General features: G+C 35.7%; 2 long non-coding RNA genes across 4 annotated transcripts in view; one reads left to right on the top strand and one right to left on the bottom strand.

Annotated features, from left to right (window-relative positions):
* LOC136830216 (uncharacterized) overlaps nt 1-1,550 on the top strand; it is a 28,500-nt gene extending 26,950 nt beyond the window's left edge. For 2 of the 3 annotated variants that reach the window (XR_010850600.1, XR_010850598.1), the window contains exon 3: nt 97-1,550. This is a non-coding gene — a long non-coding RNA (uncharacterized lncRNA). The remainder of the gene's footprint in view (nt 1-96) is intronic. The other variant, XR_010850604.1, reaches the window with a different exon arrangement.
* Nucleotides 1,459-14,786, bottom strand: part of LOC136830211 (uncharacterized) — a 48,601-nt gene continuing 35,273 nt past the window's right edge. Inside the window, exons 3-4 of the long non-coding RNA XR_010850597.1 lie at nt 6,054-6,184; nt 1,459-2,211 (exon numbers count right to left, since the gene is read on the bottom strand). This is a non-coding gene — a long non-coding RNA (uncharacterized lncRNA). The remainder of the gene's footprint in view (nt 2,212-6,053; nt 6,185-14,786) is intronic.

Raw genomic sequence — 14,786 nt, 5'->3', positions numbered from 1 at the left:
TATGGAAAAGCTATTGTAAATATTGATAAAATTAATTTTATCAGTTTAAATAAAATTTACTTCATTTATAAAATCTGTATAATTTTTTGCTAACAGGTTTGTATAGCACGAAGGCTGAAAGCAAATTGGAATGTTTACATCCGCACAGGTGGGACTCTTGCATACCAGATGGTAGTTAATTGGCCTAACCACCTAACCGTTCCAGCTTTGTTGAAAGCAATTCCTTATGTAAAAGACCGAGGGTTTGTATATTGTGTGGGAACAAACAACTGTTGGCAGTGAGAACTAAGAGTTGATTGGTTGGCCTCTCATCCTGTCGCCAAAGCCACACTCAAAGCATAAAATGATCCCATAGTAATTGTGATAGGTCTGTAGCAGTCTTGATCTCTTACTGTAGTTTTAAGTGGTATTTAGCAAGTCTGTGCTTGGTTGACAGAGACAATGCCTTTAGTAATAAGATATTTGCGACTCAAGAACATAAAAGACTTTGGTGGTTTGAAGTTCTAAAACTGACATGATTAAAATAATATTTCTGAAATTTTTCGATAAGATCAATATCTGTGTTTGTTAACCACAGAGCTGAAATGATAAAGCCAGTTCACTCTTACTGCTGTACTATTCAATCCTTAGCTTTGCCTTGACAGCTTCCATCCAGATGTGGAATGTAACATGCCAGTAATTTTATTGGCCACACTTTCATCTTGAAGTAGTCTGCATAACACTGAAAAAGAACAAAACTCTCCCTCATAAGTAAAATACCGTAAACAAGGAATGGAATCTGGTACAAAGTAAGTTTGGCTTGAGGATAGAAAATTAAACCTCGGAACACCATCGGTGGTTTACAAGTCCTCTAAAATAACTGGCAAAAATTTTGTCTTCATTTTCCTGTCTTGGTCCTCCAGGAAATTTCTCAAAATCTATACTAATTTGACATGAACTGTTAAAAAAAAACCCAAAGGTCTGAAGTACTATATGCCAGAATCCATGAACAATGGCTTTCAAATATTACAACAGCATCATCCCTTCATGATATGGACTTTGGAATGAAATTCTTAAAACAGGAATCTATCAATCCAAAACAAACACTTTGTTAGTGTTCATCACTTCATTTGCCAAATATGAACAAAGATTTTATTTATGATCAGCACTCTGTATTTAGGTGTAATATACTTTTTATGATATTATAATGTTTAAATTCTAATTTTAATAATGAAATGCATTTGAGATTATATTTCACAAAATATCATTGCTAAGCTACTAATAGTTGGCTTATGTTAAGTTTAGCAGAAAATTTTTAGTTAAATTAAGATATTTAAATGTCAAGTCAGTCCATCTTGTATGACATCAATAGGCTTCACCCATTGTTAAATCATGTGTATGTAACTTAACAAAATTACAAGAAGTGATTGCAAAGGAAGAATTTTTATAAGTGCCTTTGTTTAACTTGTTTATATTTGAAGTTTGCACAAAAAATGTAGGGAAAAGCTATTGTAAATATTGACAAAATTAAATTTTTATCAGTTTAAATAAAATTTACTTCATTTATAAAATTTGTACAATTTTTTGCCAACACATCTGCATAGCACGACAGCTGAAAACAAATTGAAACATTTACATCTGGGCAGGCGGGACTCCAGCCTACTGGACGGTAGTTAATTGCTTAACCGCCCTGTTCGAAATTTTAACAGCTGTTCCAGCTTTGCTGAAAGTAATTCCTTATGTAAAGGACCGAGGGTTTGTATATTGTGTGGGAACAAACAATTATTGGCAGTGAGAACTATGAGTTGATTGGTTGGCCTCTCATCCTGTCACCAGAAGCCAAGCTCAAAGCATAAAAGGATCCCATAGTAATTGTGATAGGTCTGTAGCAGTCCTGATCTCTTACTGTAGTTTTAAATGGTATTTAGCAATTCTGTGCTGGGTTGACAGAGAAGATTCCTTTAGTGATAAGATATCCGCAACTCAAGAACATATATGACTTTGGTGGTTTGAAGTTCTAAAACTGACATGATTAAAATAATATTCCCAAAATCTTTTTGGTGAGGTCAATCTGTTTGTTAACCACAGAGCTGAAATGGTAAAGCCAGTTTACTCTTGCTGCTGTAATGTTCAATCGTAAGTTTTGTCTCGACAGCTTCTATCCGGATGTGGAATGTAACATGCTAGTAATTTTATCGGCCACACTTTCATCTTGAAGTAGTTTGCAGAGCACTGAAAAAGAACAAAACTGATAAGAATCTGCAAAAGTAAAATTGGTTTTCACAAAATTACAAATATTTGAAAGTCACACTCTTTTTTTGAACTCTCCCTCAAAAAAATCTGCAAAAGTAAAATTGGTTTTCACAAAATTATAAATATTTGAAAGTCACTCTCTTTTTTTGAACTCTCCCTCATAAGTAAAATACTGTACACAAGGAATGGAATCCGGTACAAAGTAAAATATTGTAAAACAAGTAATGGAATCTTGGTACAAAGGAAGTTTGGCTTGAGGACAGAAAATTAAATTTGGGAACACCATAGGTGGTTTACAAGGCTTCTAAAATAGCTTGCAAAAATTTTGTTTCCATTTTCCTGTCTTGGTCCTCCAGGAAATTTCTCAAGATCTACACTAATTTGACATGAAATGTTAAAAAAAAACCGAAAGGTCTGAAGTACTGTGATATGCCAAAATCCATGAACAATGACTTTCAGACATTACAACAGCATCATCCCTTCATGATATGGACTTTGGAATGAAATTCCTAAAACAGGAAGCTATCATTTCAAACCAAACACTTTGTTGGTGTTCATCACTTGATTTGCCAAATATGACCAGAGAAAAGATTTTATTTATGGTCAGCACTGTATTTAGGTGTAATGTAATTTTTATGATATTGCATAACGTTTAAATTCTAATTTTAATAATGAAATGCATTTACATGTATGATTATATTTCACAAAATATCATTGCTAAGCTACTGACAGTTGGCTTCTATTAAGTGTTTAGCAGAAATTTTTTAGTTAAGATATTTAAATGTCAAAGTCAGTCCATCTTGTATGACATCAATAGACTTATCACCCATTCTTAAAACCTCATGAGTATGTAACTTATAAAAAAAAAGTTACAAGAAGTGATTGCAAAGGAAGAATTTTTGTTAAGTGCCCTTGTTTAACTTATGTTCATATTTGAAGTTTGCACAAAAAATGTAGGGAAAACCTATTGTAAATATTACTGATAAAATTAATTTTTATCAGTTTAAATAAAATTTACTTCATTTATAAAATTTGTACAATTTTTTGCTAACATATTTTTGTCTTTATTAAGAGTTCTATCCAAGTCAGTTTGGTTATACATAACCAGTCAACTCCATTTGTATTCAACAATATGATGTCATAAGGTTTTGTTTTCAACTAATTTTTAAATAGTCCTATTCTTGTTATACACATTTGCTCTGTGTTGAATGTTTCATGGAGGTCACATAATACTAAAAGAGAGAGAGATTTTTTTTTAACAAGTTTCATATCTCACTAGACCTAATGTACATATATAATTCATTTTCTTTATAATATTCCCTGAACCTACTGTAAATATCCAAAATGAATTTATTTAAATGACTGACAAAATTTGCATAGAACAAATAATTTGGTATAATATTCCTCATGAGGTTTTACTCACATTATGCATTCAAAACTTGATGTAAATGATAACTGTACTTCTTACAAGGGCTAGTTCATAGACCTACATTTCCAAATCTTAGTTATATGAGAACAGCAATTCCTATATTAAATTATAAATAGTCTTTGAAGTACAGTATAATGGTACCATCCCTTGATTACCATTACTGCTAAAATATCACGATAAAATGAAAACTAGTGTAAAAAAAAAAAAAAGGCAGATAACTCTTCAAACATAAGCCAGAGCAGTTACATCATGTCATCTCACACACTTGTGAACGCACAATTAAGTTCAAATTTAAACACTTAAAACCAATTGACATTGGGTATATTATGAGAGTTTGTGCACAACTCAGAGAGAGAGAGAAGAATGACTTTAGTTACAAAAAAAGTGATAAATCTAATGCAGAAGTAGGCCTAAATACTGTAGGGACCAATTAATTTCAAAATGTGACAAACATAATTGTGAGTGTTATTTAGACTTGATGGTCAATTAGAGGTCTGGTGAAACAAAGAAGGACCAGAAACCAGTTATTATCAGCATTATCAATAATGTGAAGCGGGTGAAGAGAAATGCAGAGTCACCTATCTGCCTCTCAGAGGGCTGGCCAAATGGGTCTGGTCTTCAATAAAAGGAAAAATGGAAGGCAGATAAGTTTAGAGAAGGTGGACAGCCAGACAAAATGACACTAAACATACACAGAAGTAAAAATAACAAAAAAAAATAAAAAATTAGCAAAATGAAGGAAGGTATAAAGCCACATACAACAAACTATTAAATCATTACAGGTGAGAGACCAGAAATACCAACTGTATACTCTAGAGAGCAACATGGCACTCTGCAAGAGAATCCCAGACAGCCACAGCATTAGTCTCCCCTTCTGGGAGGTTAAGCAAAGCTGAGTGTGGTCAGTGCTCAGATAGATGAACAATTAATCCACAAACCATTCGCTCTAAAGTTCGTGTCAATTACCGAAACTAAAGACGGACCTCAAGAGTTTGCTGGGAGTAGCAGAAGGTCACAATGATAACCACAATGCTGAAAGTTTGTTCATGCTTCCCAGACAGCATTTCTGAAACTATGCCACTTTATATCATTAAAAGAGGTGAACTAGGTTTGGATTTGTGTATAACTACATAAAACATCTTGGGAAGCACTATCCAACGAGTCTGCAATACTTTTTAAGAGGAATCTTTTGCAAAATATGAAAAACTTGGAATAAAACCTCTTAAAAGCAAAATTATGCAAAAACAGTCTTAAAGATAAATTATGCAAAAACAGTCGACTATTAAACAAAGTTTGTTTTCTCATCTGTCTGACCAATCACCACAGATGAAATCAACTGATGATCTTAAAAACAACTAATACAACTCCACATGACTAAAGGCATAAATGATTTTGGTTTCAATACAAGCACAGAGGTTCTTTGCACTACTAGATAAATAATAATAATATTACAAACAACATTAAACCTAATAATAAGACTAAGGGTAAATAGTGAGTGTACAGTCACCGCAAAAAAATATCTGGACTCCCCCTTTAAATGAACAAAAATCAGAATGATGTTACAAAAACAGAAAATAATAGGCAAAGTTTTTGTTTTATTACCTTTTATTTAATATTTTGACATTTCTCCATTATTTTTAAGTACGTATCTTAATCTTTTTGGCATAGAATGAGCTAAACCTTTAAAATACTGTGCATCCATTTCTTCAAGCTAAAACTTCCTGATTGCATCCTTCAACATAGGCAAGGATGTTTTCTCTTCTCCCATGGCATTCAGTTGCCACCAATCAAATGACGCTAAAAAGGTGTTTGAGAAACACAATGTACAGAAGTTGAATTAGCCTGGTAACTCAGCAGACCTTGATCTAACAGAAAACTGCTGGCCCTACATGAAACGACAACTGAATGCCATGGGAGAAGAGAAAACATCCTTGCCTATGTTGAAGGATGTGATCAAGAAGTTTTGGTTTGAAGACATGGATGCACAGTATCTTAAAGTTTTAGCTCATTCTATGCCAAAAAGATTAAGAGATGTGTTTAAAAATAATGGAGAAATGTCAAAATATTGAATAAAAGGTAATAAAACAAAAACTTTACCTATTATTTTCCATTTTTATAACATTGGGTGTCCGGAGTTTTTTTGTGGTGACTGTACATTACATACAAACATTATCTTTTGGAAATAAGCAAAACCAAAAATTACTTTGTAAAGATAGAATATCAAATCAACCATCATTACTGAACCATGTCAGAAATAACACCCAGAAGAATTTCTTTTGGCAAAGCTCACACCATGATGAGGTATGGGAGGCTGAGAAAAATTATGCTAACATTTGCATGTGTAATTATGTGAAATCCTGGAGACTACATTTAATAGATGTCTTCTACTTACATTTAAACCACTTTCTTTTTCTTATTCCTTGAAGTCTTGTTATGGCACAGGTGATGGCCAATGTTGTCCCAGATTATCCATCTAATAGAGTGAGTTGGCACTTACTCATTGAGCAATGTTCCTTGTTGCACCTAAAAAAAAAAAGCTCTTGTTATCATAAAGGAGTTTACTAAGAGAATCATTTATTGCCAGAGGGTTAAGACAAAGGCATGGGGATCTTGAAGAAGTTGGGCAACCTGGTCAGAAGAGCCAAAAAAAAAAAAGGAATTGGATAAGAACCAATAGAAGCGAAAAAGCACTTCAGCTGAGAACACAGTGCACACTGCAAAGAACCTCCAATAACTGAGGCAACAACATTTCCTAATGAGCTGCAAATAGAACAGATATATGATCCACAGCAAAGTACCTTCTGCCAAGAGATAGCTGAAAAAAAAAAAAGTTTCCGAGATAATACCAGTGACAAATAATTGATAGAGGGTAACACATATTACACATCTGAATACATTTAAAACATACTGAGAGTAATAGAGGTAAAAGAAAGCTACAGTGCTGGCTGTATTTTGTGTATGAATAATACAGCTAAGATTATAATATGGCAGTTGAAGGAATGACAGCTACACAAATACATCAGATCATCTCTAACACAAAATTTAAAGAAGAGCAGTTGTACTGTACATGTCAATGACACCACCAAATCAGCAAGGAAACCTATGCCAAATATAAAGGAAGGACTGACAGCTTAACGCCTCTTGCAAATGTGAGAAAGCATTATTGAGACTGATGATAAATTTTGGTGACCTTGTGCAGACACCAATGGTTACAATAAAAGTATAATTTTACAATCAAAGAAAAAGACAAAATATAAAAAACAATTCAAGTTCCATAAATGCAATCCTCTTATCTCTGAAACAATCACTGCAAAGTATAATATACCAATCACAGGGACTGGAGAAGAGCACTAATTGGAAATTCATGATGCATACAATGCTGGCTAGAGCTCTGTACAAACTCTAACCAAATATGACACTTATTCATGTTTGCAATATTCAATGAACAATAATTTTGAATTACAGTACGCCAAATGCATCATATAGAACGATGATGATCCAACAATGTTAATAATACTCAAAAATACCTGGCCTACATCTCTACAAGTGATCTATAACGCAGACAATGAGAATAATAAAAACAAACTAAAATATCAAAATGAAGGATACACTGAGTTTGCTTCCAAGGAAAGACTCAAAACAAGGTGTAAGACACAGATGAATGTAACTACTGCATAAACTGTCAAACATATAAACACTACCACAAGTGGTAGTAATAACAAAAAGTTTATATCTGCAACTTATGAGAGCACTTGAGCACTGCAATTAGGGCAGCAGCCTTGCTCCATAATACAGGAGATTCAGTCACCTGTAATCCTGATTCCATAGCTAAAATCAAGTCTTTACTGGATTGTGGCACGAATCCAGGGCCAAAAACTCGAAAGAAACTGCCACCAACCAACAAGCAAGTTCAGAAGGGAAGGATTTCTTTTGTTTGTTTGTATGCATCATGAATTTCCAATTAGTGCTCTTCTCCAGTCCCTGTGATTGGTATATTATACTTTTAGTGTAACCACTGGTGTCTGCACAAGGTCAACAAAATTGATCATCAGTCTCAATAATGCTTTCTCACATTTACAAGAGGTGTTAAGCTGTTAGCCCTTCCTTTATATTTGGCATAGGTTTCCTTGCTGATTTGGTGTAGTGTCATTGACATGTACAACTGCTCTTCTTTAAATTTTGTGTTGGAGATCTGATGTATTTGTGTAGTTGTCATTCCTTCAGCTGCTATATTATAATCTTAGCTGTATTATTCATGCACAAAATACAGCCAGCATTGTAGCTTTCTTTGACACAATCCATTACAGGGAGCCACCCTCCCACAGCTGAGGTGATATGCTCCCTTAATCATGGCTAGAAAGAGGCTTCACATACAAACATTTCACAGATACATGATGTTAATAAATCATACATACTACTCTCCACACTTTTCAGGGCATTCCCAGTCATTCAACAAGAATATAATTGGAACAAACATTCCTCTTAAGATGTCCCCCAAAAACTGGCTCACCAAGTTACTCCAGATATTCATTGGCTTGGTCAAAGGAAAATCTGCGGCATTAACAAAATAAAGTTTTTTCGGAAAAGTTTTTTTCAAATCTGAAAGTAACAGAATACTGAAGCAATTACTACAGATTTATAATAAAATAAATGCAGAAGTATGAAAAAATGAAAACCATGGCATTTACAAGCCAGGTTTCTCAACATTACAGCAAATATTCTTCAAGTCCCTCTTATACAGTACTTTTATATGTCTAGCGATATCTAACAAGAACGGTACCACCTCCACCTGTGGCATGAAGGGACACTCTTGATGCATGTTTTCTAATCCTTCATTAGAAGTGTTACACCCCTTAAACCACTTCTTAGCTATTCAATCTTTTTTAATTATTCAACTGCATACATGCAAATGAGGATGCCTTGTCTATTACCTGTGAAAGATCAAACTGCGCTTATAATTGTAAATGTCTCATAACAGTATCACAGTTCAAGGACACCAAAAAACACAGGAGAGCTAAGCAACTTCTTAAGGCAGAAAAATTTTAGGGGCATCAAAAATTTGGAAAGGTGATTTAATGTCCCTGTTTTGTCCATAAATGACATTTTTATGATAAAATAAGGTTTCATGTATACAGTGTTTACCAAGTAATTACATAGCTAGTTGCTATAGTTTCCTCTTGCACGGCAGCTTAAATTAAAAAATTCACGGGTAATGCTTCAAAGTTCAGTGCAGGAGACTGGTCCTGCCCATTAAGAAGAATACCAGGAATGACTAAAGGCCCATCCAGACAATCGAGCACAGCTTGATGGGCACTGCCTGCAAACGAGCAAAGCCCACAGGTAAAACTGGAGTGTTGTCCACACGGTGCCAAGCTGGCCCAGTCAAACCTGGGCACAGCCAGAGCGTGTGGCCACCGAGAAGAATCGGAAGAAATCTCTCTCTCTCTCTCTCTCTCTCTCTCTCTCTCTCTCTCTCTCTCTCTCTCTCTCTCTCTATATATATATATATATATATATATATATATATATCTATCTATATATATATATATATATATATATATATATATATATATATATATATATATATATATATATATATATTATATATATATATATATATATATATATATATATATATATATATATATATATATATATACTATATATATATATATATATATATATATATATATAATAATTGCTGTGTGTACATGTTCAATTTTACATTCCAAAGGCAAGGGTGTTACCAATAAAGTTCTATTAAATGTAGAACATGAGGTCTCGACAACTGATCCATAGCCTGTCAAACACTTGAGTGAACAATGACAACCTCTGCCCCTTGCTTCCATAGGAAGCCTCGTGTGTCTGGCAGTGACGTCAAAGTATTTTATGAAAATTTCCCACAGAACTTGAAAATTTGGTACAACTGGCAGTTAAAAACCATTAAGGCATAATCAGACAACAGTAACATCTTTGTGACAATAATTGCCTCTAGATTGGTAGAGTAATATTCAAGCTGGTCAGCAACTAGATGAATGACCACCATAGAATGTAAAAATCATTGGTATGTAAACACCAGTGCACCATTACTGAAATTGGTAATGGGACTTTGGAAAATTACGGGAACACTACTGAGTCAAAGCAAGGCCCATAAATCCAAACAGTCAGCCATTTCATGAAAGTAACTCAAGCTTAAACTACTCCAAAAAGCTTGAAACCAAACAGAGGATTTGAGGTAACAAAGACAATACAGGCAAAATGGATGTAAGAAAACATAGGCCACTAGAAAGCTTATTCACACAATGATGCACAACTACATGTCAGATCTCGGCAAAAGAAGGAAGAACAACCTCTGGTCGGAAAATCTTCATTACTGTCACACTAAGGCTTCACTCATTTCAATTAGTAAGTCAGCATAATCAATTTGTATGCCCTGATTAGAGGTTAAGCTTCAGTAATGACCTTCCATATGAATAAGTTACTAAGCACACACTGCGTTGTACTCTATAAATCATGCATTAACCACTCTAACAGACACTAGGGGGTATGGGATACTTGTAACTGTGTGTCCATTGCAAGAACCATTATTCTCTGAACTGTACTTGATAAAATGGCAGGTTTTAAATTTAACATACACAATTTATTTGTTCAACACATGCAAGCTCATCATCTCTGAGTCAACTGTTATAAGGTACCAATGAGAGGTGTGTGGAGGATGGCACACCAAGTGGAATAGTGCATGTAAGAGTGAACATTCTTTCCTGGGAAAACAGCTTAAACAAATGACTATCTGAAATTCAAGACACTATGTTTGAATCAAGCCCAACATTTCTTCCGGTGTTTATGTTCAAACTCCTATTAACTGCACAACTCCTAAATACAGTATATGAAAAGTACAATCAATATAAGCTGTAAAGAGTATCACATACAGTACACAAAACACGTCACAAAAAATAATGTTTTGTATATGAACCTCTTCGTCAATTATTGATTGCACAAATAAAACTTTATCGGATACAATAGAACAGATTTTTCCTCAAAGACGGGACTATATCTAAACTGTTAATGATGTAACACTATACAAGTATCAATAATGAATAAAATCTCAGGTAAGCATAAATAGTTACTTCTGTACTTGGAATCATAATCTTGACACACTTGCTGTAACAAAGGTTAATCATACAAACCATTTGTCATATGCTCTACAAAATATAAATCTGCATAATAAAATTTCTTATTTGGATACTTAAATACTGTTAAATTAACTTATATCTCCGGCTCCAACATGCGAGTCGGCATTCAAACAAAAAGAAGATCACTTGGCTTACCTGAAGGACTGTCTAGTTCACCTGTTTCTCCACCAGATGTGTTCGAACTTTTTAAGCTCTAGTCAGAATTCCCATTATAACAGTAGGTAAGTATCCAAATATAAGAATTTTTTTAAGTAAATTGTATTTTTCCTAACTATACAAACCTGAGGTCCTTTACATTAGGAATTACTTATAGCGCAGCTGGAAACGGCCACTGAACTTTCAAACAAGGTGGTTAGGCAGTTAGCTACCGTCCACGGGACGGGAGTCCCGCCTGCCTGGATGTAAACATTCCTCTTTGCCTTTTGGCCAGGTGTCAGATTGAGGGGTGGCATGAAGTGGGCATGACACTGTAGAGTAAAGGACCTCAGGTTTGTGTAGTTAGGAAAAGTACATTTTACTTTAAAAAATTTTTATTTGTTCCGACACGAAATACAAACCATTGGTCCTTTACAATGGGATGACTCACTGGTTGGAGGGAGGAATCTGAGTGAGTCTATGGAATGACTGGAGTTCGCCACGCCTGGAATTCCCTTCCTGGTCGATAAATTGAGGAAAGGAAACCTGCCTCTGACAAATTGATGAGGTTATAGTAAACACAAGATCAACTGTCAGTCTTCTGGGCCTTTTCGTATGAATGAGGAAGGCATCATTTCAAACAAAAGTGGGGCCCTCAAAGAAAGTGTGTCAGTAAGATAACACAAATAACCAGTAAGATGGCATGAGTAGGAAATATGGAAGGTGAGAGAAGGCTGACGGAAGGGGAGAAATTCAGTCCTATAAAAGAACAGTTACCTGAAGTCTATGCTACAGTTGACCAAATAAGAAGCTTGAAATCTGAAATAGGAGAAATGATAGACAGAAAAATAGAGCAAGCTTTTTGAAAAATTTGGTAAGCAAATGAAACAGTTGGTTGGGCTGGTAGAAGCCTCAAGTGAGCATTCAATAAGAATAAGGACAGAGATAGGAGAATTAGTGGACACATGGCAAAAGTTATAAATGGATGGCGGATTACATGGAGAGCTAACTGTAGAAAAGATAGGGGATATAAATCCAGAGAATCTGCCAAAAGGGTTGGTAATTGCCCATGAGAGTAAGGGAGGTGGAGATTCTTTGTTTGAAAGTGTGTGGTATGGGCTGAGAGATTTAACAAATGATGGACTGAAAGCGAGAGTGCCTGCTAGTATAAATGATCTCCAAAGAGAAGTGATAGATTGAAGTCTGTAAGAGGCCTGGATGTTTGGGGTTGAGGAATGTGAGCCAGTATAAGGAGTTAAAAGCAACGATGTGTCTGGGAATGGTTACGTTCCAAGAGGTGTTGATTGCAGTGAGTAAGAAGTATGAAGTGGTAGTGTACGTGTACTTTGGTAGTGGTAAACCCATAGTGTACCGTAAAGAGGAAATGAAAATGGGTGATTGTGTGTTGCATTTGCAGTGTTTAGTAGGTGGGGTGCACTGTAACTGGGTTGTTGAGAGAAGGATTATTAAAGGGAGTGTGTGGAGAAAGAAAGCACTGGGAAGCAGAATCTGTGCCGTTCATAGTAGATGATCAGGGGAAGATGAAAAAGTTTGTTGGTAAGTGACAACGAGATGTATCACTGTGAACATCACTGAAGTGATAAAATGACAGTGGGAGTTAGCGTAAACAACGGTCAGTATTGTGGATTAGTAGATACAGGGGCACAAATTTCTTTAGTAAATGCTCAAGTTGTTAGAGATGTAGAAAGGATGAGCTGGAGCATCAAAAGAAGAGTACTGAATGCTCCAATAAAAGGAATTACAGGAAGAATCTCTGGATGGGAAGAAGTAAAATTAAAGATTAAAGTATGTTGGGAGACCAACAAATGCCTTGTTTTCTGTTTGGAGTATTTTTTTTTTTTTTTTTTTTTTTTTTTTAGAATAAATAAGTTGACAGTAGATGTAGGGAGAGGACTATTGTTGAGGGAGTTGGTAGTAGCCAAGATACAGAGTGAATCGGTCTGTATGGCTAAGTTTGTAGGGTGGGTTAGTATGAGTCAGAGTGAAAATAAGGACGTGCTTGAAGTTGGTGGGAGTGATAGTGACTTGCTGACTTTGGAAGATGTAGACCAAATGCAGCGAAGATGTTCCTTAGTAACTGAATTAAAAGCCTGTGTAAGGAGTGGAATACCAATAAGATCATGGTCTTCAGTCTCAAAGAGACTATAAGAGATTTGCAGATAAGCTTGTTTTATGCGAAGGTATAGTCTACTTTTCAAGAGAAGTGTTAGGTGAACTAGTATATGTGCCTGTTTTCTGGAAAGTGGTGCAGTGGGAATGTGTAAATTAATACACGATAGGTACGGCCATATGGGAAGATTTTAGTCAAATAAATGAAAGAGAGAATGTTTTCACCGTACTGAGGAGAACTTATGTGGACGTGGCGACTACGTGTGAAGACTGTGAGAGAGGAAAGTATCAAAGAGTATATGCAAGCCCGCCTGTGCTGAAATTGAGTATGAAAGAGCCGTTTGAGTTAGTGTCGACTGATTGTGTTTCTTTCCCGCTAACTGCAAGAGGGAATGTGGGAGCAGTAGTGATGGTGGATCACAAGAGTAAGTTTGTGAGCTGTGTAGCCTACCTGTGAAGAATAAGACGAGTGCGAATGTAGCGAGGTTGGTCAGTACAATTTTGTTGCCTGTGTGTGTGTGTGAGATAAGGCCTGTGAAAGTGTTGAGTGACAATGGGCCTGAGTCTGTTGGAAGACCATCCGAGCAAATGTTGGAAGAATGGGGGATAAAGCATGTACTGAAAACTACCTACCGAGTGTTTCGAAATTAGAGGGCCCCCCTCCACAGAACAAATGGAAAGTTATGAAGTTTTCTGCTTTAGCCTATCTCCAAGTACATTATTTTAAGTTTCTATTAAGCTATTTTTCATTTTAAATTTCTTGTATTTTCTGACTGAGTGACAGAGTTAGATACAGCCATGGCTAACGACTCGGAGGAAATCAGGTGGATTGACCGAATCCGGGCTATAACCTTCAGAGAGGCTAGGGATGCTGGCACATCCTTCACTTCACATTCCTGGATAGCTAAATACATTAAAAGAGATTAATCCTTTGTTAAAAGAAACTGGAACAAAAATCCATATGACTGTCATCACGAAAAGAGTGAGAATCTTGGAAGGCCTGAAGTCCTTTCTCAGGAGTCAAAAGACATCATAGCTGAGGCAGTGGGTAGACCAGTCTTTACGTAAATTGGCACTTGAACTAGAAACAAAAAGGGGAAACAAGAGAAGTTATAGTGCTGTATATCATGAGCTGAAAAAATCTGGTATCAAGCCATTTCATGTTATCAGTAAGCACAACATCACTCAGCAACAGAGAGAAGACCGTGCATGGTTTTATGGTTTTCTTAAAAATTGGGATGAAGCTGACTTTCTCCATGTTGCCACATCAGATGAATTCTTCATGTACACAGTCAGGACGCCAAATCATACAAATGACATCATTTGGGCTGCAAAGTTGGATGATATCAGTGATGACGTGCTCTATCACCAAGTTGTGAAATTTCCTGAATGTTTGGGAATTTTTCTGTTTCACAGCCAAACGGTTAATGTGGATCATCAAAGAAAAAGGACAGTCACGGAATGGCGAATACCTCAGAGAAACTGTGCTTACTGGTGGAGTATTTCCCTTCCGCAAAGATCCTGAAAATGTGTCATCTGTTGAAGAAGTCACATTTTTGCATGATAAAGCACCATGTTTCAAGGCTCTTCAGACACAGGAGCTACTTTGCAACAGTGGTATCAATTTCTTCTCGTCAAGTGAATTTCCAGGTAGCTCCCCTGACCTT

Source organism: Macrobrachium rosenbergii, chromosome 4 (genome assembly GCF_040412425.1).
Source record: "Macrobrachium rosenbergii isolate ZJJX-2024 chromosome 4, ASM4041242v1, whole genome shotgun sequence".
NCBI classification, from domain to species: Eukaryota; Metazoa; Arthropoda; class Malacostraca; order Decapoda; family Palaemonidae; genus Macrobrachium; species Macrobrachium rosenbergii.
Note: the sequence above shows the minus strand (reverse complement) of the source record. Positions and strands in the feature narration are given on the sequence as shown.